The 24760-nt window shown below is 39.9% G+C and overlaps 2 long non-coding RNA genes across 2 annotated transcripts; one reads left to right on the plus strand and one right to left on the minus strand.

Moving 5' to 3' along the window:
* Window positions 1–4659: 4659 nt before the first annotated feature.
* Window positions 4660–7053, minus strand: LOC133571127 (uncharacterized). The gene is made up of 3 exons (XR_009810286.1): window positions 7012–7053; window positions 6895–6933; window positions 4660–4790 (listed from the first exon to the last, which is right to left on the minus strand). It is a non-coding gene; the product is annotated as an uncharacterized lncRNA (long non-coding RNA).
* An 8859-nt stretch (window positions 7054–15912) lies between these two features.
* Window positions 15913–24415, plus strand: LOC140680136 (uncharacterized). Its single transcript, XR_012051409.1, has 4 exons — window positions 15913–16020; window positions 18206–18354; window positions 18476–18785; window positions 24011–24415. It is a non-coding gene; the product is annotated as an uncharacterized lncRNA (long non-coding RNA).
* Window positions 24416–24760: the final 345 nt, after the last annotated feature.

Consider the following 24760-nt stretch of genomic DNA (forward strand, 5'->3'; position numbering starts at 1 on the left):
CTGCTGCTGACCTGCTCTATGGAGATGGAGATTTCAAGTTCCAACAGGACTTGGCGCCTGCACACAGCGCAAAATCTACCCGTGCCTGGTTTACGGACCATGGTATTTCTGTTCTAAATCGGCCCGCCAACTCCCCTGACCTTAGCCCCATAGAAAATCTGTGGGGTATTGTGAAAAGGAAGATGCAGAATGCCAGACCCAAAAACGCAGAAGAGTTGAAGCCCACTATCAGAGCAACCTGGGCTCTCATAACACCTGAGCAGTGCCAGAAACTCATCGACTCCATGCCACGCCGCATTAACGCAGTAATTGAGGCAAAAGGAGCTCCAACCAAGTATTGAGTATTGTACATGCTCATATTTTTAATTTTCATACTTTTCAGTTGGCCAACATTTCTAAAAATCCCTTTTTTGTATTAGCCTTAAGTAATATTCTAATTTTGTGACACACGGAATTTTGGATTTTCATTTGTTGCCACTTCAAATAATCAAAATTAAATGAAATAAACATTTGAATGCATCAGTCTGTGTGCAATGAATAAATATAATGTACAAGTTACACCTTTTGAATGCAATTACTGAAATAAATCAAGTTTTTCAAAATATTCTAATTTACTGGCTTTTACCTGTAGGTCATAAATTCTACTGAGATCATTTAGGACCAAAATCCTAAAAACAAGTAAAACACTCTAACATAAAATCTGCTTAGTGAGAAGAATTATCTTATCAGACAGAAAATGAGCAAATATCACCCTTATTTGAGATATTTCATCTTACTTAGATATCAGTTTTTGCAGTGTAGGGAAAGTAAATTAAAAAAAACTTTTATCTTTAATTATGATCATGATTTCTGGTTATGTTAGGCCAGCAGAGAAGGCCTTGCTGGCCCTGACGGCACACCACCGCTAAAAACAACAAAATAGGTGTAAATGAACAGTTTTCATTCAGTCTTGCTACCCTAACACTTTATTACTCCCTCTGAAAAATGTGGAATATTGTAAGTCACACCCATAGCAAAGCAAAATTGAAGATGAGATCTCATGTATGTCTTATAAACATCTCCTAGACATAAAAGAGCACGAATCGAGACCAAAGTAGTTTTCTCATCCTGAGAAATAAGGCTCACAGTGAGCACTGTGAGAGATCTCAAAGTTGTCTAACAGTTATCTCTTTTCCCGATTTCAACTAAGAGCAAAATGAGAGATGAATGAGCTGGTCTCCAATATGTCTCAATTATGTCTCAGTGAGAGATATACATGGTTTTGTTTCTCACTACTCACTGTTTGAGTTCTCAGATGTCTCTTTTCTATTTCGGCAAAAAGAAAATTGATGAGTATTGGTTTCAATATGTCTCAATGATGTCTCAGTGAGAGATATACTTGGTTTTGTCTCTCACTGCTCACCATTTGAGTTGTCAGATATGCCTCTTTTCTATCTTAGGAAAAATAAATTAAAAATACATTTTAATTGGCACAATTTAATTATACCTCAATCATACTCCAGTTTATCTCATGCCAATATTTGGAGTAAATAATTAATTCAGGCAATATGGATATATGGTCTGTAATCTATATGGTTTAATGCATAATGTTCTACTTAATTTGTTGATTTCTTATACACACGCCATGTGCAGTAACTCAGTGACTACAATTGAAAGATTTAAAACTGAACCCAAACAATACTGTTATGATCACAAGACACTTTTTAAGACCTTTTAACATTAGTGTACTTTCTAGAGCAGTGATTCTCAAACTCTTTTCACAAAGTACCACTTCAGAAAACCTTTGGCTCTCCAACCACCATGATAAGGACTAATATTAAAATACAGTAGCGTAGTAGGCCTAAGTATTCATTAAAAAAGACAGTGGTTTTATTTAACAAGTACATTTTAATATATTGGCCACTGAAATATTACAGACAATGCAAAAACGTAATCAACAATGATACTCCATATACAGTACATATTTACCGACTTTTACAGCATCCACGGCAACATCTCATCGGTGTGTATTTTCAGAGCATTTATAACAATGATCAAATATTTGATTTGTGACTTCTTAGGCCAGTTGAGTTCTTAATTAGTTAAAACTTTTCAAGTGTGTTTGGGAAATGAACTGCAAACACAATGCCAGGCACAGATGTGAAGTTAAGGAAAACAACTTTACCCAATATGTCATCCAATCATACTACTGTACTGGCAGAGGTTTCCAATAGGGGAATAACATGACTTCATGTACCATTTGTTACACTATCTTGCAGCAAAGAAAACCCTGCATGTTTGAATTCACGAAGGAGGGCCCATTTTGCACATGATTGTGCTATGATAAAGAAGAAATCAATCTGTCCATACTTTGTTTATCCGTCATTTGAAAAAAAAAAACTGTAACATTGTTTCTTCTATTACCTTTACCATAGTGTTTTGATGTGAGATAATTTCTCTTAACTTGTGCCCTGTGAAAGATGCTTACTGTTCCAGAATTGATGCAGTGACCAGCATGTATTTGCAATGCAGAGAGGTGAACTGTGTCCAATAGAAGTTCACTAGGTGCTCCATATAGTTTAATCCTAGACAAATATTTGTTTTCCTGACAGAAACTATCATCTTTAGTCATATGTCTGTAAAATTCAGCTATGACATTCCCTGGTTTAATAGTTTGTGAAATAACAGGAATAGACTGCACAAGTTTGACTACATTTACCATCTGCATAGGTATATTTTGAGTACCATGTATGAGCCTTAACAAATATCATTTTTTGTCTTCATCGGTGTTCCAAGTGAGATGTTTTTAGGGTCACTAAGAGGACCACCCCTATCGACAAGCTGTTTGTAAACTTCTGCATCATATATATCTTCAATGTTGTTAGCATCTGCCTTCTTTCTGCTTAATCTGAAGTAAAGCTTATCCTGAAAACCTGGCTTGAGGAACAATGACCTTATGTGAGCCTTAATTGGAACCTCTATAAAGGATGAGGATCTTTCTTCTGACACACTGGTCCCACAAGACAGACATTTTATTTGTTTACTTTCTAATGGCCCAAAACAATTACTGCAGTATTTATGTAATAAAATAGGCGATGATGCAGAGCGGGATAAAAGAAAGTTTTTGAACTTCTGCACACTGTTTAAGCAGTCTGCATTCAGACTATCGGGACAAAGCAACTTGAACATTTTCAGCAAATCGCTTATAGGGCCTTATCAGAGACTTTATGACAGTTTTCATAAGCCATGATGATCAGAAGGCACTCTGCCACGGTTACTGATGCATTGTCATATAATGGTTTGTCTGTTGTGTCCTTGATATTTGACTCTTCTGCACACTCCTCACTCAAACTATCTTCAAATCCTTCATTAAACATATGTCCGTCATTGTACATCCAATCCCCCATATCAGGGAGAGATTCCTCAAATGATTGAATTGGATCATACTCAGCATCGACATGTAGTTTAGTTGTTAGGCCATCGGGAGGATCTATGAGGGCTGATCTGGAAAATGGTTTTCCATTGTCTTTGATAGAGTCAAAAGTAGAAATATTTTCATGTGCTGAAATTAAAATAGAATAAAAATCATTAAAGGTTTTTTATAACATTTTGTCACAAGGCAAAACGTATATGCCCTTTGTCACCGATTCTGTTCATAACTTTTATGGACAGAATTTCTAGGCGCAGTCAAGGCGTTGAGGGGATCCGGTTTGGTGGCTGCAGGATTAGGTCTCTGCTTTTTGCAGATGATTTGGTCCTGATGGCTTCATCTGGCCAGGATCTTCAGCTCTCACTGGATCGGTTCGCAGCTGAGTGTGAAGCGACTGGGATGAGAATCAGCACCTCCAAGTCCGAGTCCATGGTTCTCGCCCGGAAAAGGGTGGAGTGCCATCTCCGGGTTGGGGAGGAGATCTTGCCCCAAGTGGAGGAGTTCAAGTACCTCGGAGTCTTGTTCACGAGTGAGGGAAGAGTGGATCGTGAGATCGACAGGCGGATCGGTGCGGCGTCTTCAGTAATGCGGACGCTGTATCGATCCGTTGTGGTGAAGAAGGAGCTGAGCCGGAAGGCAAAGCTCTCAATTTACCGGTCGATCTACGTTCCCATCCTCACCTATGGTCATGAGCTTTGGGTTATGACCGAAAGGACAAGATCACGGGTACAAGCGGCCGAAATGAGTTTCCTCCGCCGGGTGGCGGGGCTCTCCCTTAGAGATAGGGTGAGAAGCTCTGTCATCCGGGGGGAGCTCAAAGTAAAGCCGCTGCTCCTCCGCATCGAGAGGAGCCAGATGAGGTGGTTCGGGCATCTGGTCAGGATGCCACCCGAGCGCCTCCCTAAGGAGGTGTTTAGGGCATGTCCGACCGGTAGGAGGCCACGAGGAAGACCCAGGACACGTTGGGAAGACTATGTCTCCCGGCTGGCCTGGGAACGCCTCGGGATCCCCCGGGAGGAGCTGGACGAAGTGGCTGGGGAGAGGGAAGTCTGGGCTTCCCTGCTTAGGCTGCTGCCCCCGCGACCCGACCTTGGATAAGCGGAAGAAGATGGATGGATGGATGGATGGCAAAACGTATAACATCTCAGCATATCGCTCACATTCTTACACTCAAAAGTTTGGCATATTTTAGCAGGATATGCTTTGTGACAAAATTCACAGCAAAACATTAGTCAGACACAGAAGACGGTGGGTGTACCTGGCGGGTAGGGAGAGGTTTGATGTTCCAGAGTGGTACATCCTGCATGGACACCTGGAGGTTGGATGTGTTCCATATGAAGAGCAGTGTTTTGGGCTCCTTCTGTTCCCCTGCTGCTACCTTCTGACACAAAGAAAAGGAACCAAAAAACTCTAAAAATTAAAATAATTAAAAGAAAAGAAGAAAATTGCGAAACAAGAAGCAAGTTGACATAAATTGAACACATTATACAAATCTAGCTAATGGAATGCATTTACTTTTTTCCCACATCTTGATCGCATTGTAGTTCATGTTTACGTATCTTCTGTGTTTGTGGTAACACATAATCCACAGTATTAAATGTAACTCATCACAATACAACACGCACTATAAAAAGAAAGTGTGGAACTTCAGTGATAAACAATGCCAATGATTAGTAAATACACAGCAGCAAACCAAACCTATGAGAAAGGATCTTGACAAGGGATGCAACATTATTGTAAATATTGCGTTATTTTGGTTTCAAAATTCTCACAATAATGCCGTGATGTGTGACGCTATCAAACGAGAACTCCCGTCAGTGTGTTTTTTTCTGACAATATTAAGTGGGCTGATCTGAGAAGTAAACTCCATCTCCCATGATAACCCGCGCAGTGTGGGACAACAAAGTTCAAACAGGGGACATTATATAGGGGCGAAAAAGAGGAACTGTGCAGGAGTGACACACACACATACTCTACTCTCATAACACACAGTACAGTTAGTAGAACAACTGTGTTTTCATTACTGTGTATTTGATAGGTGCCTTTGCCCCGGAATTGTATTGCATTGTACTTTCAAGTACAACAATGAGTAGATGAGTGTTATGTGTGTGTATATGTGTAAATAAATGAACACTGAAATTCAAGTGTTTCTTTTATTTATATATATAATAAAATAAATAAATATATATATAGCTAGAATTCACTGAAAGTCAAGTATTTCATACATATATATATATATATATATATATATATATATGAAATACTTGAGTTGGTGAATTCTAGCTGTAAATATACTCCTCCCCTCTTAACCACGCCTCCAACCACGCCCCCCGGCCCAACCACGCCCCGCCCCACCCCCGACCATGCCCCCACCTCCCGAAATCGGAGGTCTCAAGGTTGGCAAGTATGTCCAAAGTAAACAAAAACAGAATGCTAGACGACAGCAAAGACTTACTGCGTGTGGAGCAAATGGCGTCCACAAAGTACATCCGTCCATGACATGACAATCAACACCAAAATAGGAGTGCAAGACAAGAACTAAAACACCACACAAAGGAAAACACAGAAAAACTCAAAATAAGTCACGGCGGGATGTGACAAGTCGTGAAAGTAGGCCTACTTTGAGACAAGTGCTATAGTGATGCATTGTTGGTTATGGTTATGGTTTGAATTCATATCCGACAATTGCGACAACAACTTTTTACTGTCAACTGAGTTTCGTTTTTTAACGATTTCTGCTGGTGGTGTGCCTCCGGATTCTTTCAACGCCAAAAATGTGCCTTGGCTCAAAAAAGGTTGAAAAACACTGACATAAGGAACTTAATTGAACAAAGTTACAACAGGGGACATTATATAGGGGCGAAAAAGAGGAAGTGTGCAGGAGTGACGGGAACGTTTTTGCTTCGTAGCTCAGAGGAATTGTTGCTGTGAAATATTTCTGTGCCTATAACTGCTGTGTTAGATTCAACTAAAATATGTGTGTTACTTGAAATTCTGGATGATTTTGCACCATTCCTTTGCACTTAAAATACCTGTATTTAATAAATAATAAATAGGACTACAACATATGAACATTATGTTTGTATTCAATTACAGTAAGTGTGTTTATCCTAAACATTCCTGCCACTTCATTTAACACACGTTGACATGTTTGTAACAATATCTTACCGTGGCTTTAACACTGTGACGATATAATACCATGACATTTTGATATTGTTACATCCCTAATCATGACTTGATGTTACCTACCAGCCTTAACTTGAAGATGAAAGGTTCAAAGAAGATTAATTACACATGCTGAGATAACTCATATTTCAAGTTTCATTCTTCATATATGTGCTACTGTAATCAGGGTAAAAGAAAGCAATATTTCCATGCTTGTTCCTGACAAACTGTGGACAGCTTTTTATCCATCTATCTGGTCTGTAAATCTCAATCAGAACTAATTCACATAAACAAAGAACACACATATACATATAACTTACTTAGACATTGCTCATCAGTCTCCACATTCACATTGGTGGCTGCAGGAAGAAAAATAAAGTATCACATATTATATCTGCTGCCAGTTTAATGCACCACCACTATGCCAGTCTACTCACCAATTGTACAGTCCTTCTTGATCGTTTATTTGAGTCGACTTCAATCAATCAATCAATCTTTATTTATATAGCCCTAAATCACAAGTGTCTCAAAGGGCTGCACAAGCCACAACGACATCCTCGGTACAAAGCCCACATACGGGCAAGGAAAAACTCACCCCAGTGGGACGTCGATGTGAATGACTATGAGAAACCTTGGAGAGGACCGCATATGTGGGTAACCCCCCCCTCTAGGGGAGACCGAAAGCAATGGATGTCGAGTGGGTCTGACATAATATTGTGAGAGTCCAGTCCATAGTGGATCCAACATAATAGTAAGAGTCCAGTCCATAGTGGGGCCAGCAGGACACCATCCCGAGCGGAGACGGGTCAGCAGCGCAGAGATGTTCCCAGCCGATGCACAGGCGAGCGGTCCACCCCGGGTCCCGACTCTGGACAGCCAGCACTTCATCCATGGCCACCGGACCTGTGCCCCCCCCCCCCACCCCCCCCCCCCCCCTCAAGGAAAAGGGGAGCAGAGGAGAAAAGAAAAGAAACGGCAGATCAACTGGTCTAACAGGGGGGCTATTTAAAGGCTAGAGTATACAAATGAGTTTTAAGATGGGACTTAAATGCTTCTACTGAGGTAGCATCTCTAATTGTTACCGGGAGGGCATTCCATAGTACTGGAGCCCGAATAGAAAACGCTCTATAGCCCGCAGACTTTTTTTGGGCTCTGGGAATCACTAATAAGCCGGAGTTCTTTGAACGCAGATTTCTTGCCGGGACATATGGTACAATGCAATCGACAAGATAGGACGGAGCTAGACCGTGTAGTATTTTATACGTAAGTAGTAAAACCTTAAAGTCACTTCTTAAGTGCACAGGAAGCCAGTGCAGGTGAGCCAGTATAGGCGTAATATGATCAAACTTTCTTGTTCTTGTCAAAAGTCTAGCAGCCGCATTTTGTACCAACTGTAATTTTTTAATGCTAGACATAGGGAGACCCGAAAATAATACGTTACAGTAGTCGAGACGAGACGTAACGAACGCATGAATAATGATCTCAGCGTCGCTAGTGGATAAAATAGAACGAATTTTAGCGATATTACGGAGATGAAAGAAGGCCGTTTTAGTAACACTCTTAATGTGTGACTCAAAGGAGAGAGTTGGGTCGAAGATAATACCCAGATTCTTTACTGATTCGCCTTGTGTAATTGTTTGGTTGTCAAATGTTAAGGTGGTATTATTAAATAAATGTCGGTGTTTAGCAGGACCGATAATCAGCATTTCCGTTTTCTTGGCGTTGAGTTGCAAGAAGTTAGCGGACATCCATTGTTTAATTTCATTAAGACACGCCTCCAGCTGACTACAATCCGGCGTGTTGGTCAGCTTTAGGGGCATGTAGAGTTGGGTGTCATCAGCATAGCAATGAAAGCTAACACCGTATTTGCGTATGATGTCGCCTAGCGGCAGCATGTAAATACTAAAGAGTGCAGGGCCAAGAACCGAACCCTGAGGAACTCCGCACGTTACCTTAACATAGTCCGAGGTCACATTATTATGGGAGACGCATTGCATCCTGTCAGTAAGATAAGAGTTAAACCACGACAAAGCTAAGTCTGACATACCAATACGTGTTTTCAAAGTGACTTCTTTACCGGTTCTTCTCCATCGTTTTGCAGGTTTTCGTTTTGTCATTTTGACACTCCAATACTATGTGAATACAGACAAAGGTTGCTGGAATACACAGTGGAACTTCTTGTAAATGTAAAACTCTATATTATGTTGAAGCAGTGTATGTTCAGTAATTTATATTGTTCCACTTCCAATGTTCTCTGTACATTTATGTCTATCATTGTTATTTCACTATGGGATGTATAAAGTGTATCTTATCACTTGCGATGCCTCGGTGGAGGTAAGTATCATAGCTTCGAGCAAGGTGGTTTTGCGCCGTTGAATGCAGCATTTATAGCTCTATTTTCGTAACACAGTGACGTTACATTAGTTTGATGAATAATAACTCGTGTGTGTTAAAGTAATTTAAATACCAAAACAAAAACAATAAATGGTATTACTCAGAGGTGGGACCAAGTCATTGTTTTGCAAGTCACAAGTAAGTCTCAAGTCTTTGCCCTCAAGTCCGAGTCAAGTCCCGAGTCAAGACAGGCAAGCCCCGAGTCAAGTCCAAAGTCAAGACTGGAAAGTCTCAAGTCAAGTCCTAAGTCCTGCATTTTGAGTTTCGAGTCCTTTCAAGTCCTTTTAACCACAGACTAATATATTAACACAGATTGTGTATGCTTTTCAAACGCTGTATTTATTTATTAAAACAAGTGCATTTTAAATTGCAGGAAAGAAAATTGTGCTGACATTGCACTTTATAATAGCACTATTAACCAGTCATTTTAAACATTAACTCATTCCTTTACAGAACAAACACATTGAAAAATAAAGTGCAAATGTACTTATTTGTACAAAAGTGTTAACATTGAAAAAACATGACATATACGTGAACATAACAAAAAAGTTGTACTTTTTATATGTCAGGGCCCTATGCTGCATTGCATTTGCAAAAGACCAAATTAGCCAAGAGTCTGTCAGTCATTTGTGCACGATGGGGGCGTAGTATGATGCCACCATGGCTGAAAACTCGCTCCACTGGAGCACTGGAGGCAGGCACTGCCAAGACTCTCATGGCCACTCGGAACAGTGAAGGAAGAGTCTTCATTATAATGCCCAGAACAAAAGGGGGAGAGAGTTTTTTTGGGTTGGTGCACTACTTGTAAGTGTATCTTGTGTTTTTTATGTTGATTTAATTTAAAAAAATATATATATATATTTCTTGTGCGGCCCGATACCAATCGATCCACGGACCAGTACCGGGCCACGGCCCGGTGGTTGGGGACCACTGAGGTAAACAACCAACAGTATGTCAGAAAGCTAGCTAAAACGGTACACATATTCATAATATAGTATACATTTTAACTGACCTTTATTTTACTATTTTTGTCTTTTTTTTAGGTGGCTAAAATACGCGGTGCTGCTGACCGCCGTCTAACGTTACGTGTGATATATTGACTAACGTAACCCTGCTTAAAAAAATCACTGAACAAAAAGTATGAATAAGGTAGTGAACTGCAACAGATTCCCGTGTTTGCAATAACGTTATAACGTTAGCAGTGAGTTTACAGCCTCACTGATTTAACTACACAGCAAATACAAGTCACGTTACTTAGCCAATAAACGTTATCTTACATTCAAAACTTACCGTTCTTTGTGCAACTTCAAATGCCGGACGAAGTTGGAAGTTGTTGCCTCTCCATCAGTAATTTTCGAACCGCATGTGTTGCATGCTGCAAACCGTTTTGTGTTGACCACCTCGTAATTTTTATACCCAAACGAAATTATTTTAGGCATAATTTTTTGTTCAGTGGCGTGTGGTTTGGACATGTCTTCTTCGTTGGTTGTCCTGCAATTTGATTGGATGAATGCTGTGTGATGAAAACAAAGTAGATCTAATTTGATTGGCTGTTGTACTGAGACCACACCAGCTGACACACGCAACGCTGATAGACAAGTAAGTACACAATGAAAAATACGTAGCGCTCCCGAATAACTTTTTCATCTTTGGGTTTTGGGGAAAGTAGCAAGTCATGTCAAGTCATGTCAATTCAAAAGGCTCAAGTCCAAGTGAAGTCACAAGTCATTGATGTTAAAGTCTAAGTCGAGTTGCAAGTCTTTTTACATTTTGTCAAGTCGAGTCTAAAGTCATCAAATTCATGACTCGAGTCTGACTCGAGTCCAAGTCATGTGACTCGAGTCCACACCTCTGGTATTACTTACTTTTAGTAGTTATTCCTTCGATGCTGAATTGTTTCCTCCAATCGATACAAGTCACATTCGCCCACTAAATGCGCATGCGTGTTTTCCAGGAAGAGCAAATATGATTGGACAGATTCATGGGGCGCCGTGCCAAATCTCGCGAGAATGTTGATGAGACAGATCCACATCTCAAAATTTAGATAAAGTTGATTTTCTCCTTGTATGTCCATCTGAAAATAGCCATTTTTGGCTATGTGTAACTTTCAAAGGAAGGCAATTCAGAAAATTCACGCCTTCTATCAGACAGCGGCGGACATGACGCGTTGTTTGCCATCAACGTCAGAAGAAGAAGAAGCGGGAAAACAGTAGGTGGCGTAACATTTTAACGTTGTGTGCGCCGACCTCGAACGAAAACGAGGAAGAAGAAGAAAGAGAAGAAGAAGCGGGAACGTTTTTGGAAACGACAACCACAACGCTTGTGACAGAAGACTTGGAGAGGTAAGTATCCTAATATTTTTTAGTTGGTTAACCATGTAATGTTGTGAAGTGAAAATATTTAACTGTTGTGACAACGAGTGGTCCTATGAGAGGTTGCGGTAACGCTAATGGCGTCTGCCCAGCAAGTAATGTTAGTATACATAATAATAATAAAGTTTTTAACGATATCCTCCTGTCCACTGATTCTGGTAAATATGTTGTCCTGGTGCTTTTAGATCTGTCTGCTGCGTTCGACACCGTCGACCACGCCACCTTAATCACTCGTCTTGAGAACTGTGTGGGCATTAAGGGCGTCGCCCTCAACTGGTTCCGGTCGTACCTAACCGACAGGAGTTTTTGTGTAAAAGTAGACAGTTTTATGTCGTCCACAGCTCCTTTACCACATGGGGTCCCCCAGGGCTCAATCCTTGCCCCAATTTTATTTGCGCTTTACCTTCTCCCCCTTGGTTCTATTTTTAGGAAGTACAGTATTGCATTTCATTTTTATGCCGATGATTGCCAGATTTATTTTCCCATGGCACAAAATAACACGGTTCAACGTCTTATTGACTGCCTGCACGACATCAAAGTCTGGCTTTCAGCTAACTTCCTGAGCCTAAATGAAGACAAAACAGAAGTTATGTTGTTCGGTCCAAGTCGCTCTCCCTCCCCCAACGTTGACCTCGGCACTCTGACCCCGTATCTCAGCGACTCTGTCACAAACCTGGGGGTAAAGTTTGACTCAGATTTTAAATTCGAAAAACAAATCAGCAGCGTCGTTCAAAAAAGCTTTTATCAATTACGCCAAATAGCGAAAGTGAAACCGCTTCTATCAAGACATGATCTTGAGAAATTAATCCACGCTTTTATCTCGACTCGTCTTGATTATTGTAATGCCCTGTATGTTGGCATTAGCCAGGCCTCCCTCGCCCCCCTGCAGCTCGTGCAGAACTCTGCTGCTCGTCTGCTAACACAGACCCGCAGACGTGAGCACATCACCCCTATTTTAGCGTCCCTTCACTGGCTCCCTGTGCGTTACCGAATACATTTTAAACTCCTTTTATTTGTTTTTAAATGTCTAAACAACCTCGCGCCAACCTATCTCTCCGACCTCCTTCAGCCTTACTGCCCCACCCGATCCTTAAGATCAGCCGATCAGCTGCTGTTGACGGTCCCTGACACAAGGCTGAAGCTTAGAGGTGACAGAGCTTTCGCCGTTGCTGCTCCCAAGCTCTGGAACGACCTACCCCTGAGTGTTAGACAAGCCTCCTCTCTTCCTGTTTTTAAATCTCTCTTAAAAACATACTTTTATTCCATGGCTTTTAACACTGAGTGATATCCATCCTGCAATGGCGCCCCATAATACACCTGCTGTGATCCTGTTTTTATGTTTTTATGTTTTTATTAATTCTATTTTAATTATTTATTTTTTATCGTGTTCTGTTTGTGTTGTGTTGTGTTTGCTCGGTACTCGTTTTATCTTTTAACCTGCTCATTGTACAGCACTTTGGCTACCCCTGTGGTAAATTTTAAATGTGCTCTATAAATAAAGTTGATTTGATTTGATTTGATAATGACCTTCACAATTAGATTATACAGTGCATATTAATTTGGGGGTTTGACTTTAAACATTTTTATAGTACTGTTGTAGGTAAAGTAACAATCGACAAAGAAGGTCCGTGCTGCATTTTATTGGTATGGCTGGCTAGTTGTAATAAATAAGAGATGACATCCAAAAGTGTTAAATGATTAACAAATGTGCCCCGCCATTTTGAAAGCAGCAGTACATTTGCTTACTAGCTGGCAGTGGCCAGTATGTATTGTATCACGCTATTGATCATATAAACTGCATATATATTGGAAAATAAAGTAGCTATGTGTGTAAAATTTGAAACATTCATTCATTTAAATGAAACTAGCATTATCAGACAGGTCTTGTTAAGACTAGTTACACTTAGACTTCCTTTTTATTGTCTTTCAAATTTGAACTTTACAGTACAAATAGGAACGAAATTGTGTTACATAAGCTAATGGTAGTGCGGGATAAAAAAGCAATAAGGTGCATATATAAATAAATAAATAGGTTACTGTACAGATAAATATATTGCACTTTTTCACATGCGTCCACGTTTATGGATGTATGTTATATTGTCTTTTTTATTCCAGCGAGTTAATCCATTTTGGGGGGAGTTGAGGGGGTAATTTCATTATGATGCGTTCAAGAGCCTTACGGCCTGAGGGAAGAAGCTGTTACAGAACCTGGAGGTTCTGCTTCGGAGGCTGCGGAACCTCTTACGAGTTACATAATATAAGAATAATTTTCCTGTGATGCATGTTTAAAAAGTTATGATTGTCTTAACCTGGTCAAAATGCACTAATTTATGGTCAACCTCTTCAATACAAAGTCATTGGGGCTCAATATTTTATTCATGACCTTTTTTGTTAAAAATGCCATAACTTTATTAATATGTACCCTATTATAAAAAGGTGCCATCAAGCCCCCCGCACCCCAAAATAGATAAGAATTAAACTGTCCGGGTTGAGTTTTTTTTTTACTATAGCCAGAACGATCATAAACAATCATTTTGTTTACTTGTTTTTGACAGAAGTTAAATATGATTTACCCAAAAAGTTAACATCCATATGAAGTGACCCCATATATGTAAATACTTTCCATTTATATTAGAGTTCCATCCATCTATCTATTTTCTACTGCTTTTCCCTTCCGTGTCGTGGGGGGTGCTGGAGCCTATCCCAACTGCGCTAGGGCGGAAGGCGGGGTACACCCTGGACAAGTCAACACAGATCGACAGACTACATTCACACACTCGCGTCAATTTAGTGTTGCCAATCAACCTATCCCCAGTTTGTGATACAAAATTTATTTTTTCATTAACAGGATGGACAAAAAGAAAATGACAACATAAGAGGTTAAGAGTTCCCACAAAGAAAATGAAGGACCTGCACAATTCTCCTCCCCCAAATGAGCAATCTGGTAAGTCTCTGTATGTGTGGCAAAGCGGACTACGGTTAAGCCAAATTGCCGTGTTACATGTAGCTAACAAACTGGAAAAAGGACTTTATTAGTTTGTTTAGTATTTAAAGAACAGCTGAGAATGCCACCTTGGGAAAGTTGCCCCAAGAATGTTAGTAACAGTACCCTAATTGTAATGAGGCCACACACCTCTAAGACAGCGATGGGCAAGCTCACCCTACTGCATATGCTTTAAAATGCATATAGGGATGGGGAGAGGGAATAATCATAACATTGTTGTCCAAATGAGGTGACAAATACCAGTCCAAATTTTTATACTCAAATAAAAAATGTTAAACACTTTCTCTTTTGCACTCTCTCTTTCAGGGTGTTTGGCCTTCGTCAGATGGGAGGACGGTTATACCGGCAAAATCTTTACTGGAGCAGACATTTTGTCAAGAGATGAAGCTCCTGTGCAGATCTTAGATCTTAGAACAGGAGATTCTGTTTTAGCAAAGTGCCATCCATCCATCCATCCATTTTCTTCCGCTTATCCGAGGTCGGGTCGCGGGGGAAGCAGCCTAAGCAGGGAAGCCCAGACTTCCCTCTCCCCAGCCACTTCGTCCAGCTCCTCCCGGGGGATCCCGAGGCGTTCCCAGGCCAGCCGGGAGACATAGTCTTCCCAACATGTCCTGGGTCTTCCTCGTGGCCTCCTACCGGTCGGACGTGCCCTAAACAACTCCCTAGGGAGGCGCTTGGGTGGCATCCTGACTAGATGCCCGAACCACCTCATCTGGCTCCTCTCGATGTGGAGGAGCAGCGGCTTTACTTTGAGCTCTCCCCGGATGACAGAGCTTCTCACCCTATCTCTAAGGGAGAGCCCCGCCACCCGGCGGAGGAAACTCATTTCGGCCGCTTGTACCCGTGATCTTGTCCTTTCGGTCATAACCCAAAGCTCATGACCATAGGTGAGGATGGGAACGTAGATCGACCGGTAAATTGAGAGCTTTGCCTTCCGGCTTAGCTCCTTCTTCACCACAACGGATCGATACAGCGTCCGCATTACTGAAGACGCCGCACCGATCCGCCTGTCGATCTCACGATCCACTCTTCCCTCACTCGTGAACAAGACTCCGAGGTACTTGAACTCCTCCACTTGGGGCAAGATCTCCTCCCCAACCCGGAGATGGCACTCCACCCTTTTCCGGGCGAGAACCATGGACTCGGACTTGGAGGTGCTGATTCTCATCCCAGTCGCTTCACACTCAGCTGCGAACCGATCCAGTGAGAGCTGAAGATCCTGGCTAGATGAAGCCATCAGGACCACATCATCTGCAAAAAGCAGAGACCTAATCCTGCAGCCACCAAACCGAATCCCCTCAACGCCTTGACTGCGCCTAGAAATTCTGTCCATAAAAGTTATGAACAGAATCGGTGACAAAGGGCAGCCTTGGCGGAGTCCAACCCTCACCGGAAACGTGTCCGACTTACTGCCGGCAATGCGAACCAAGCTCTGACACTGATCATACAGGGAGCGGACCGCCACAATCAGACAGTCCGAAACCCCATATTCTCTGAGCACTCCCCACAGGACTTCCCGAGGGACACGGTCGAATACCTTCTCCAAGTCCACAAAGCACATGTAGACTCAAAGTGGTCAGATGGTAAATTTTATAGGGCAACTGTTGAATATATTTCAGGACAAGTGACGGGGGACTTGTAACAGGCAGCAACACTGTTGGACCACCACCCTATGGGTAAGATTGACATTTATTGCCTCATGCCTATGGGGCTACAAGTTCAAAACTTTTCATCTTTATAAAATCAAATTTGGTGAATTTCCAAACCAAAAAAACAGCATTAACTGAAATATTATTTTATCTGCCATCAAATAATTGTTTCAGTAAATAGTATGTGAATGACAAATACAAATATTTAATGTATTTCATTGCCAAAACCCCAACATCTGTATCCACTTTGATTTCAGGATTAAAAGTTCTGAACTTGTGGACCCTGAAAACAATTATTTGCCATCATTTTATTACTTTTTAATCATGGTCAAAATGTTCATAGAGTGTAAATATCCACTCTACAATCTCATGTGTCAAAACTAGGGAGTAAAAAAATTTACATTTCATGTCATGGTTACAATTGTTATCACAGTATTGATAAATGTGCTCAAGAAGTACTTGAACACACACTGAAATCTTATAAACAAGTTTTATTGAGGAAAAAAAATAGTTACACAATATATACTTTCTTAACAGAACAAATCTACGTTTTTAAACATTCAGTTTCACGTCAAAATATAAATTCCGCATTTTTAAAAATTAAATATAAATTAAAATATCTAAAAATATAAATAAAAGTAGTGTAAGGATGGGGGTTGAAGGATGAGTGTCAAAAAACAGAGCTAACTTTGCTTTCTTATCAGCAATCGAGCATTAACTAAACACCCGTGGGTTCTCAGAGCAACACACAACACCAGAAATGTGTCCCGTGAAAACCTGTCCGATCCGGAGCTTTCAACAATAACAAAAGTTCCATGGATGAATTAAGTAAACAATATCAAAAAATAGGATCCAAACAAAATTTATGGAACGCTCGCCTCGGCCGCAGGTACTTGCTGTTGCTCTTGCCTAAACGCCGCACTGAATTTCAGGACAGGGAAACCAAAACAAGCTTGCTAGTTAGCATAATTAGCATCATCGAGCTAGCTTACTTGTTGTTGATACTGTTACGTGATTGGCTGTTGGCGTATCCCTTCCATTGCTCAGTAAATACTGTTAACTGATTGTCTGTTATAGCATGTCCCTCCCATTGCTCAGTGACACTTCCTGTTTTCTGTTTGCTGCGTTCCCAAAGCGCGAGTGACCTCATGCAGCGAATCTTGCTTGCTCAAATATTTTATCGAACGCATTTAATATTTATATCATTATGTGTCTATTGCGATATATATTTATTGTTTTATTGGCCCAGGGCTATGTAGTATTGATTCTTAAAAAAATATTTTCGGGGCTTGCGTGGGAGCACTACGTGCAGATAGAAATGTTCCTCTTTTTTGTAAATGTTCCTCTTTTGTCAAAGGGTGCTCACATGCCTGTACTTCCTGTGTGAAAGAAAGTAGTTAAGGCGGAAATCTCAATATGCCATAGTTTAAAAACATTTTTTAATCCAAATATAAGTACTGGTTTGACAGTTTATACTTAATTGTACATTTCATAAATAATCCTGAGATATATAAAGTAATAACTTTTTGGTGATAGTCAATGTTATGTATAACTTAATATTGTAAAATCTGTCATAATCTGTTGGTATTGTTGACTAAGTGAGTTGTCTATTTCCTTGCAGTCAAGAAGATTTCATCTTCAGTATTGGTCCAGTTCCTTTGTCTTTGATTTGAAATGTTTTCGTTTAGGAGTACTGTACAGAATGATTGTAGATATGGTCAATTTTGGTCATGGTACATTTATTTTCATTATTGGTACCGTCCATCATAGAGTGAGGAGAACAAATCATTTATACACTGCTGATTTTGTAGTTTGAGGTCTGTTACTTTTATTATTATTATTATTATTATTATTATCATTATAGGTACACTTCAATTGTAAGTGATAGAATCCAAAACAAAAATCCATAAAATCACATTGTATGAATTTAAAAAAAAGTAATTAATGTGCATCTTTTTGTATGATATCCATATTTGATACTTCAAATATACTCCCAAAAGAGGTTTCCAGGTGATCAATTCCATGGAAAAAAAATGCAAATGACCTGAAAACATACAATGTGATTGTTTGTTTTGTTTTATATTTTTAGTCTATTAAATACTTGTTCTCCTCACTGTACATAGACTAAGGTCCACTTTGGCCGCTGGAGGTTAAAATGTTGGTCATTTCAGTAATTTTTTTGTAGTTCAGTATTTCTCATCTCTTTTGACAGGAGAGATGCAGGCAACCCATCTGTCGAGGACACTATCTCATATCGACCGCAGGCAGAAAAATCATGGACGCCATGTGATGGATGTTGGGAGGAGTTCGAAAAAATCCTGCGAGAAAAGCAACAAATCGAAGAAGTCCTCTTGAAAATAGGCAAGTAATTAATGCTAATTTGTTCATGATGTAATTATTTTGTTTACGTAAATTTGTGATTTGGCCTTGAACACATTATTTTCTCATTCGGGTATTGTTTGTGCTATTTTTTCCCTTTCAGATCCGGACCAAGTCAGAGTACTCCAAACTCTCTGCGACCTCGTTAGTGACAAATACAGCGACGGCTCTCCTCAACAATCGGGCCAGCAGGAGCTCTTTCCTGAGAGCGGCGTATTCATGTCCTCGTTCCACCTTGCTGCCATGAGTCATGCTTCAAAGCCCAATTGCATGCGTTTATTCCACGCACTTTTTGACCACTTTTTTTACAGTTGAGGAGTGTCAAAATGCTGTCGCTTTTGGTCGCCCTGGAAACAAACCTGCAGGAACAGGAAAGTGCATCCTTGACCGGAAAAAAGTTGAAGAAATCCTAAGTAAGTTTTCCCAAACTGAGGGTGTTTTCAGGCCAAAATTGTGTAACAATAATTAAATAGAAGTTCAATACGAGAAAGTTTGATCCCTTATCGATTATAGCACACGAGAAGCATAACTGAATGTTACATAATTACAGTTTGTGATTGGCCAAAAAACTAGCATTGTGATAAACAATACATACCTGCCAACTACTCCGGTTTTCCCGTAATTAGTACGGTTTTCATCAACCTGTCACTGCAACTACGGTTGCAGTGATAAAAAATACGGTTTTTCATTAATTAAAAAAAAAAAGTTTTTTTAAAGTTTTATTCACGAAATCGCGTAACAACAATGACAATCGACACTGCTTCCCGTAACTTCCTATCGAGCCAGGCTATTTATAGCACCGCTGCCAAGCACGAGGCACCATACAGTTGCCATTGTTTCCAAACGAGCGAACGATCATGGAATCAGCCGGAGAAAAATCGCAAACGAGTCTTAAACCGAAAAGAAAACTGCAGTCATTCCGTGAAGAATATTCAAAAGCCTATCCGGGAATAATTATCCGTTCCAAAAAGGGTGAAAACTACGCGAATTGCACCTTGTGTTCGATATTTCGATGACGACATTGGAAAAGTATTGTCAGTACTTCTGTCTTTGAGGGAATGCAATACGGCTTCCACAGGCGAAAACATTTACAAAATACTCGCGGAAGAAATAGACTCAAACGAAATTCCTTGGCAGAATTTGGTTTGCTTTGCTGCCGATAATGCTGCAGTGATGATGGGATCTAAAAAGGGTGTTGCAGCTTTCATTACGGAAATGTCTCCTTCGGTTTACATCGCCGGTAAGTACAGTTCGTAGCATAAAAAAACTCACAAAACATAAAATTTTAAGTAAATCTTTTATTACATAAACAATAAATCAAATCAAAAATAATTTCTGTGTACAGTATATCTTTTTATTTGTGATAACGATAACATGTTCAAAACAAGTAACATATAACTATCATACTATTCTATTACTTCTTAATTCTATGATGCTATTGAATTACATTTTAATGAAGTAAACTTATCATAAAGTTACCATATCATTTTTGCAGTATGATCAATCTGATAGAATAAATTTGGATTTTAGCCACAAAAAGGTAATGACACCAATGTTATCTATTGGAATTGTTTAGTACTGTTATACTGTTAAAAGTGTTTATACTATTTATGCTTTCAAGTCCAAGTTGAAGAAATCTTGTTAAATGTTGACAGCATAACTACCAAAATACAGAAGTATGTCCTTAATATTTTTGCAGTGCTATTTCTGTTGAAAAGTTCAAATGATTACATTAGAGATGTGATGTGCCACTTTTCAAGTGTCTGATGGCTTAAATTAATTTTCATTAATTTTTCATATTTTGAATTCTTTTGAAAGGCTTACAAAAAAACTACATTTGAATTGTAATTCCATGCTATTGACAGGACTATTAATTTTAATGAAGTTAGCTTACCATGTTTACAGTATGATAATTGTGATAGAAATGTGAATTTTAGGCACAGAATATTTTTTACAATTGAACAAGGCAGTAGATTATACAAGCTTGGACAGAAAGTTAATAATGACACCAATTTTATTTTTTTATGGAATTGTTTAGTACTGTTTTACCATTTGTTTACAGTAAAAAGTTGTTTATACTGTTTATACTTTCAATTAACAAATTGAAGTTTTGTGAAAGTTTGACAGGATAACTGGCATTAACTGTCAAAATAATTTCAAACTATTGAAGTTAGTTTACAAAATAAACATGTCAATCAACCCATATGATTTTTGCTGTAATATTTTTGTTTTGAAAAGTCACTGTGACTGATAGAAAAGTGATGGTTTTAGCAACATTTTAACCTGTCTGAATGCTAATAATCATTTTGCGTCGGGGGGCGAAGCCTGAACCCCCCACCAGGACTTTGTCCTGGACCTACCGGGGCCTGCGGCCCCTGGACCCTGGCTACTAGGTTTTTCTGATTTCAAAAGTTGGCAGGTATGACAATATAGTGTTATGTCCATCAACTTGAAGTGTGGTTGTGTGTATTAATGTACTGTATGTGCAGGGTTTCCACAAGGCATGAAGTCATTAAATGGATGTTGTGTAAATTAAGGCCTTAAATGGCAATAAAAAGCATTAAAAGCGTTGTCCAGAGGCATTTAAAAAAAGTAATACAATTGTAGGACATGGCCGATAGTCAATATGTCAAACGGAAATTTTTTTTTTTAAATTAACTTAAGAACCTCGAAATTGCTACATCTGTCTGTGTGTGCGTCAAAACGGCATACAAGAGGTTTGTAAGGTGGGAACGCGACAAAAGCACTGCCTCAATACAGCACAATGAAACTGCTCTGGGGGCCTAAACTTTTCCATTCTTTGGTCACAGTAGGCGTGTAGGATAATGGGGAAGCTGAGCTTTTTTCATACACGACTCGTTTATTTCAATCACCTCCACTTCAACACATATGAGCTAACTTGGCTAACATTAGCAACTGTCGTGACGCAGGCGCCTCAAGTTATGGCTTAGGATGGACAAACAAGGCAATTTTCACAGCAGACCACAACTCTTTTATTCTCTGACGTTCCCACAATAAATTAATACGAGTTCCTTCAGCTGCTGGATACTTGATGCATAACTTGCTATTTACTGTAAACATTTTAAACAACAGAGAGGGTGTAAAATACAATATATTCAATATCGGCAAATTACCGTATTTTCCGCACCATTAGCCGCACCTAAAAACCACAAATTTACTCAAAAGCTGACAGTGCGGCTTTTAACCCGGTGCGCTTTATATATGGATAAATATTAAGATTCATTTTCATAAAGTTTCGTTCTCGCAACTTCGGTAAACAGCCGCCATCTTTTTTCCCGGTAGAGCAGGAAGCGCTTCTTCTTCTACGCAAGCAACCGCCAAGGTAAGCACCCGCCCCCATAGAACAGGAAGCGCTTCTTCTTGTACTGTAAGCAACCAACCGCCCCCGGAAGAAGAAGAAGCGCGCGGTGCATGCTGGGATATGTGACGTTACATTTCCATTTGTGTGTTTATGTAAAGACCCCAAAATGGCTCCTATTAAGTGTGTTGTCTGTCTAATTATAAATAATGCAGACGAGGCGTGTTAACTGAGTTCTCAACGTTTACTCACAGCGTGCTCATAACCACATTCTAACTGCCAGCATACAACAACGCTTCTCAGGGCTACCGCGCATGCTCGTAACTATCGTTGCATGCTGGGTAGTGTAGTTGTTATATTTGCTAGCTCATAACATCACATTAAGAGACACGCTTACGCGCTTAATTCAATACTCGCCGTCATTCCGGGTGGATTGACAAAAGACCTCCAGCCGCTAGATATTGGTGTCAACAGGGCATTCGAAGCTAGACTGCTAACTGCGTGGGAACAATGGATGACGAAGAAGCGCGCGGTGCATGCTGGGATATGTGACGTTTCATTTCCATTTGTGTGTTTATGTAAAGACCCCAAAATGGCTCCTATTAAGTGTGTTGTCTGTCTAATTATAAATAATGCAGACGAGGCGTGTTAACTGAGTTCTCAACGTTTACTCACAGCGTGCTCATAACCACATTCTAGCTGCCAGCATACAACGCTTCTCAGGGCTACCGCCCATGCTCGTCACTATCGTTGCATGCTGGGTAGTGTAGTTGTTATATTTGCTAGCTCATAACATCACATTAAGAGACACGCTTACGCGCTTAATTCAATACTCGCCGTCATTCCGGGTGGATTGACAAAAGACCTCCAGCCGCTAGATATTGGTGTCAACAGGGCATTCGAAGCTAGACTGCTAACTGCGTGGGAACAATGGATGACAGAAGGCGAACACACCTTCACTAAGACAGGGAGGCAGCGCCAGACGACGCCAACATCTGCCAGTGGATCGTAAATGCCTGGGCAGATATTTCGGTCACAACTGTGGTCCGAGCTTTCCGGAAGGCAGGATTCACAGAACTGCTGGATAACAGTGACACTGACTCCGATGACTTCGACGAGACGGAACCGGCCATTTTGGATCTCACATTTGCCCAACTTTTCACTTCGGACACCGAAGACGAAGGATTTACGAATGAAGAATAACTTCAGAAAGTGAGCGCTATGTTTATTTTGTGTGTTGTGACATTAACGTTCGAGCAACATTATGTTGCTATTGCTCTGCACTATTTTGAATTTTACTATGTTTGTGATTGCACATTTGCGTACATTTTGGGAGTGAACAGAGTTGTTAGAACGCTGGTTTTTAATATCTTATTAAAGTTTGACTGACCTATCTGACTGTTTTTTTGACATTCCCTTTAGCGCAGCGTAGGCGCGGCTTATAGTCCGGGGCGGCTTATTGGTGGACAAAGTTATGAAATATGCCATTCATTGAAGGTGCGGCTAATAATCCGGTGCGCCTTATAGTGCGGAAAATACGGTAATATAATTGACATAGCTTTTTTTTAATGCATTTTATTGGCATTTTTCCAAATACCGTTCTGTATTTTTCTAAAATGTTTAAATCGATCATCCATGTCCAAACACATGCATAATTTGCAATCCTAGTATGATGTTCATTTATTATTCTATAAAACCTTTTAACTATTTTAAAACAAATTGTAATTGTAAAATGGTATCCTCCAGTTTGTGGCTATTATAAGACATATTTTCAGAGAATATATATATATTTACAGCATGTTTTAAACAGACACAACTAAAAAAATGGCTTATGGGTATATTATATTGATCATCTGATGCAGAATTGGATGTTTGTTTAGAGGGCTTAAGTGCAGTTCTCCTTTAAACGTTTTGATGGACGGAATCTTTTAATTGGCCATTCTACGGCCATGCACACAGTCAAAACACTATATGCTACTCCAGAAAAATAAATAAATAAAAATACATTCTCCAATTAAACAGTTTTGTAAGCCAATTCTAATACACGAGAGAGTAACAGTTAATCTAAACTTTTCAACTAATTAACTTGTCTAATGCTTACAACTGTGTGTATACAGATAATTGTAGGCTTTTGACTATATATAATATATGCAGTCGCACATGGGCATTACATTTTTTTAAGTACCAAAAAAATGGCGTTAAAAAGCATTAAATTAGATTTGCATTATTATTATTATTGCATTGCATAGATTTGATACCTGTAGAAACTCGGATGTGGCAAAATTACGAATGCCTGATTATTATGTTCTTGCCCTACAGCGTATGTCCTGAGATGCGGTACCCTTCCTGATTGGGACAATATTGAGGAGGCCAAGCTCAAGCAAGCTTTGGTAAACAAATGTCGGGCAAGAGCAGGTTTTAAGTAGGCCCTTGTACCTGCCAAGTTCATTCTGGGGTAGGATGTTTCCTTTGTAAACATGTTGATATTTTGGTCTGGGGTTGCGCAGTATATATTGTATAAAAATGCCCTATGATGTAGCTTTTAGTACCACGTTATACCGTGACAATGCATATTGAGCTGTGCTGTGTCTCGCAAATTTGGCACTGATGCAACCTCACTAACAAGCTAGCGGCTAATATCCCTTCACAGTACAAAGCTGTTTCCAAATAAAAAACGGAAATGACGCAGTATGTTACTGCTTACATAATCAGGTATATTAGTAGCTTTTGAAACCAATTTCAAAATGTTTTAATGATCATTTATGTACCAAATGTTATATTGTTATCGCAGGAGGCTGTTCTATTGTTTACAACAGTGTTTCTTAATCATAGGGCTGGGGCCCACTGTTTGGCTGCGAATACCCCTTGGGGGCCGCCAATAAATATCTGTTTCTTAGCTGTTGTCCGTCCATATGGGCCGCAATGGTACTCAGTTGTAATACACTTTAGTGTAAGATGACTAATTCAGTGTTTGTATTTGAGTGGGTCCCAGACCCCTCTGTAGTGGAAAAGTTGGTCGGGCCCTGAGGTAAAAAATGTTAAGTATCCTTGGTGTTCAATGTGTGATTA

This window comes from Nerophis lumbriciformis, linkage group LG28, assembly GCF_033978685.3.
Source record: "Nerophis lumbriciformis linkage group LG28, RoL_Nlum_v2.1, whole genome shotgun sequence".
In the NCBI taxonomy this organism is placed as follows: domain Eukaryota; kingdom Metazoa; phylum Chordata; class Actinopteri; order Syngnathiformes; family Syngnathidae; genus Nerophis; species Nerophis lumbriciformis.